The sequence below is a fragment of the Apium graveolens genome, chromosome 7 (genome assembly GCF_009905375.1).
Source record: "Apium graveolens cultivar Ventura chromosome 7, ASM990537v1, whole genome shotgun sequence".
NCBI classification, from domain to species: Eukaryota; Viridiplantae; Streptophyta; class Magnoliopsida; order Apiales; family Apiaceae; genus Apium; species Apium graveolens.
Genome location: NC_133653.1, coordinates 146,798,753 through 146,804,161, shown reverse-complemented (window position 1 = coordinate 146,804,161; position 5,409 = coordinate 146,798,753). Strand labels below are relative to the sequence as shown.

Here is a 5,409-nt window from a genome sequence, read left to right as displayed (position 1 = left end):
TTACTCCATAGTTGGAGGGAGAATTGTTCGAAAAACCCGTGCAACTTCACTTACGGTTTTCCGGTGACAATAGAAGCTATATAAGGAGTCCCATCTTTCTGAGGATAAGAAGCCGCAAATAGCCCCCTTGCAAGCGCAGTTGACTTCCATAGACTGGCTTCCTTCGTTGACCTTTGTTACTGAACACCTCTCGGATTCTCTCTTTCTAGAATAGTGGCAAGATGAAACCAGCTCCTTGTCGTATTTCAACCCATATCTGTCATAAAGTCTGTCATAAAGGATCAAGACGAGAGTGTCTAGGAGTTCCTGCTGTTTTAATGAGCTAGGAGCTTGTGTTGCTCTTGCCTGTTGTAGTTCCTCCTGTCTTTATGAGGAGAAAAAGAAGCTATGCCCTCTTTTAGTAACAGTATTTGCGCCAGAGAATGTTCGCCTTTTTCTTTATTTTCCGAACGAAGTGGTTGGCCGACGAATGTGTGGAGCCTGATAGCTCACTCAAGTGTGGGTGGAATCGATTTCTTCCGGTTTGAAGCAATCCCTCTTTCTCATGCTTCACCATATAGATTACCTATCTTTCGGTTTCCTCCTGTAACTCCCTCCGGTCTCCTTTAGCTCTGGTGGACGTGGTTCTGTAGTTCTTCTGGCCTTCCTTCATGTCGTAGCCTTAGCTTATCGACGGGTCTTGCATTATATACAACATTATTTTCTTTTACTCATGCCTTGGAAAAGAGCGTTCTTTGTTTGAGTTTGAAGTCGTTACCTTGCGGGAGCCACCTGGGCGAGACCTTCTCTTCTTTCATATTTCAATATGGTATGTTGGATCCCCTGTGAAGTCGACTTCACTTGGCCGTGTCTGCTTCAACTTTACCCTAGACTCGTGTCGTGTAGTGTAGCAAGACTAACAAGTGGTCGAGTGGATTTATGAACGAGCAACTATTATAAGCAATACCTTTCTATTTTTGGATTCTTTCTCCACGGGCAAATAGAGTATACTACACTCTTTCTTGGCTGGTGTAGTAAACTATATTATAGGTCATTCGGAAGGGCCCCGTAGAGTTTTCTTTTGTGGCGTAACGTTGTGGTTGTTCCCTCGACTGACCGATAAAAAAAGTGAAAGAGGCATCTTCCATTCATATCGATTTGGGTTTTTCTGCACCATATTTTGATCTGCCTCTTCTTCGATCCGGAATTCCCAGCAAATCCTTGACTCCTCGAATACAATGGGATTTCACACCCGGCGAATCTTTCACTCTACCCCCTCTTATTAAGACCATAGAATGTTCCTGCAAATTATGACCTTCGCCTGGAATGTGAGCAAATATATCATGTCGATTGCTCAACCGTACTTTGGCTATCTTACGTGGAGCTGAATTAGGTTTTTTCGGTGTTCTCATTGGTACACGCGGGCGTACTCCTTGCTTCTGGGGACATTTATCCGAAGCTCGAGTACGGTCCGTGCGCCGTTTTTCTTCTCTACCATGACGAATCAATTGATTTAATGTAGGCATCGCTCTTTCCTTTGTATTTCCCCCCGATTTTTGCCCTATCACTAGTGGTTACTCCCGATCCGAAGCACCCCTTTTCCATTCATAGAGAGATCCAATCGTCAAAATCAATAAAAAGGCCATCATGGACCAAGATCCAAACGGATCAATCTTGTTGAGAGGTACTGCCCAAGGAAAGGAAAAGGTTACTTCCGGATCAGGGATAATAAATAAAATTGAAACAAGATAAAATCGTATATCAAAACGACTTCTGGCATCACCGAAAGGATCGAAACCACATTCGTAGGCCGACAACGGATTTTCTCCCAATCGATGCGGTACTGCCAATCGTGGTAAAGCAAGCTGTATGGTGGTAAAGAAAATTTTCTTGTGATTCTTTATTTCGTTGTAACGTTGCATGCTTGTTTTATTTACTTTGAACCTATTTACTCTTGTGACATACTCTGGTTTAATATAAGTAGTTTTAGTTATTATTCTTGTGTATTATTATCATGTTTTCATATGAACCCATGATGACGATGAGTGCTATCATGGGCTAATCATGATCATGGGGTCGTAACGGATTTACTATGGAATTCTTTAGTTAGTTGTTTAATACCTTAGTGTGTGATGATTGTATGATATCTAGTATTGGTTGTGCGTATTCGTCTTATTTGCGTCGCGAACATATAAGATAGGGTGTTAATCTCTTGTGAAGCGACGGTGGATCTTGAGATTTAGACCTTGCCATGCTAGCATAGGTTTATGTACGAGTATGCATAATTAGTGGATAACTCTAACCATTTTATTCGCTCTGTGTAATCAAAAGGAATAACTTGTGCTTAAATCGTTATGTTGTCAATTTCTGTAGACATATAGGGACTCAACATAATTGATACCTATTCAACTTCTATCTTAATTGTGGATGCTTGGTGGAATGGAATTAGTACAATGAAAGTTGGCTTTTTTCATTTTCGTGTTATTCGATTAATATCATCACTACTGTATGCTAAGGGTAATAACAATGACTATTGAAGGAAGTAGTAATGAAGTTGTGATGTCATGAGTGTTTTAATATTGTTAATTAAAGTGTTAATTAAGTGCTTAATTCTAGTAGTTAATTGTAGTTAATAATTAGTTAATCAAATCTAAGTGTTATTGTCTTAACATTAAGAAGTAATCATACATTGGTGAGTGAGTGTAATTGAACATAATTAGTCTGAGTCTCTGTGGGAATGAACTAGAAAGTATTCTATATTACTTGCAAACGCGTATACTTGCGTGTGTTATTAGCGCGTGTTTTCGCCCTAACAAGTTTTTGGCACCGCTGCGTGGGACTCGGCGTATTTGTTTAGTTTATGTACTTACCATCATTGGTCATTAGGACTCAGTGATTAAGACGTGTTACTTATTGTTTTCGATTGTGTTTCAGGTACTTTAGCGAGCGTTTATGCAAACACGTTCTCGTACTCGCAAGAGGACTTTAGATACGGCTGAGGAGACAGACGAAGTTCTTGATATTCCGGAGAAGATAGATTTTGAAGATTCGGATTCAGGAAGTGAGCAGAAAGAGCCAGTAATCATGGGTGATCGTATCTTAAAAATGGACATTCAGTCTAGCATTCTTCATCTGGCTATTCAGGCTAATACCTTTAAAATCAAGCCGAGCACTAGATGGTGCAGAATTCTGTTTCTTTTGGAGGTGCTGCGACTGAAGACCCCAACATGCACATAAGGAATTTTGTCGAGATCTGCAGTACTTTCAAATATAATGGTGTGACTGATGAGGCTATCAAGCTGAGGCTTTTCCCATTCTCACTGAGGGATAAAGCTAAGGATTGGTTACATTCTGAACCAGCTGGGTCTATCACTACTTGGCAAGATCTTGCGCAAAAGTTTCTGGTGAAGTTTTATCCAATGGCAAAAACTGCTACTATGAGGAGTGCTCTTACTCAGTTTGCGCAGCAACCTACAGAATCTATGTGCGAAGCTTGGGAGCGCTACAAGGAGATGTTGAGAAAGTGTCCACATCATGGAATGCCTGATTGGATGGTGATCACTGGTTTCTATAATGGTTTGGGGGGCCAATCTCGGCCCATGCTCGATGCAGCAGCTGGAGGCGCCTTATGGGCCAAAAACTATACTGAGGCTTATAATCTTATTGAGACTATGGCTGCAAATGAGCATCAAAACCCAACTCAAAGGATGATGTTTGGGAAGGTAGCAGGTATTTTTGAAGTTGATGCAGCTACAGCTATTACAGCGCAGCCCCAAGCGCTGTCTATAAAGGTCGATTCTCTAGCCACCTATGGAGTCAATCAGATAGCTATGGTCTGTGAGCTTTATGCAGGTTCTCATGCTACGGATCAGTGTTCTCTTGTTAACAAATATGTTCAGTATGTGAACAATTATCAGCGACCGCAGCAGCCTGTGCCAGCTACTTATCATCCTAATAACAGAAATTATCCAAATTTCAGTTGGAGTAATAATCAGAATGCTATTCAGCAACCATATCAGCAAGGCGTAAGTAAACAGTTCAATCCACCTGGATTCCAGCAACCACAGCAGTATGCTCAAAGGAAATCATATCCTCAACAAGGAGGTGCAGCTCCACCCTCTAGTGCTGATTTTGAGGAACTTAAGCTGTTGTGCAAAAGTCAGGCGGTCTCTATCAAGACCTTGGAAAATCAAATCGGTCAAATAGCCAATGCAGTGCTTAATCATCAACTGACACACTTCCCAGTGATACTGAAGTGCCAGACAGGAAGGAAGCTAAAGAGCAAGTCAAGGCTATTACCTTAAGGTCTGGAAAAGTTGCTGATGCTGAAAAGCAAAAGAAGGAGAAGCTGAAATTGGTGATGAACAAGCTAAGCAAAAGGAGAAAGCGGCGGAACCAAGGAAGACTACTGTTAAACACACTCTACCTGAGGGTAATACAGGGGAGAAACAGCTCTATCCTCCACCAGCTTTCCCTAAGAGATTGCAACAACAAAAGCTGGATAAGCAGTTTGGTAAGTTTCTAGAGGTGTTCAAGAAACTTCACATCAACATACCTTTCGCTGAGGCTCTGGAGCAAATGCCTAGTTATGTGAAGTTTATGAAGAGTATTCTTTCAAGGAAGGTGAAATTGGATGATCTTGAGACCGTTGCTTTAACAGAAGAATGCAGTATTGTGCTGTAACAGAAGTTACCTCCAAAGCTTAAAGATCCAGGTAGCTTCACCATTCCTTGCACCATTGGCAAGTTGTCTTTTGAAAAGTGCCTTTGTGATTTGGGAGCAAGCATCAATCTGATGCCGTTGTCGATCTTTAAAAAGTTGAATTTGCCTGATCCAAAGCCCACCTACATGTCTCTACAATTGGCTGATCGTTCTATTACATACCCACGAGGCATAGTGGAGGATGTTCTAGTAAAGGTGGATAAGCTCTTCTTTCCTGCAGACTTTGTCATTCTGGATTTCGAGGAAGATAAGAAGATTCCCATAATCTTGGGGAGACCTTTCTTGGTTACAGGCCGTATCTTGATAGATGTGCAGAAAGGTGAACTTACTATGCGGGTACAGGATCAGGATGTGACATTCAATATATTCAAAGCGATGAAATTCCCTACAGAAGATGAGGAGTGCTTAAAAGTGGATTTGATTGATTCTGCGGTTACTTCAGAACTTGATCATATGCTAATGTCTGATGCATTAGAGAAGGCCTTAGTGGGGGATTTCGACAGTGGTAATGAGGATGGCAATAAGGAACTACAATATCTAAATGCTTCTCCCTGGAAGCGAAAGCTAGACATGCCATTTGAATCTCTTGGTACTTCTGACCTCAAAAATGCTGAAGGAAAGCTCAAACCATCTATTGAGGAAACACCTACCTTGGAGCTTAAACCATTGTCTGAACACTTGAGGTATGCTTTTTTAGGTGATGCATCT

At 41.4% G+C, this 5,409-nt stretch overlaps 1 non-coding gene across 1 annotated transcript; it reads right to left on the bottom strand.

Annotated features, from left to right (window-relative positions):
- Positions 1-3,413: 3,413 nt before the first annotated feature.
- LOC141676380 (small nucleolar RNA R71) lies at positions 3,414-3,520 on the bottom strand. The gene has a single exon (XR_012556973.1). It is a non-coding gene; the product is annotated as a small nucleolar RNA R71 (small nucleolar RNA).
- Between the last annotated feature and the right edge of the window lie 1,889 nt (positions 3,521-5,409).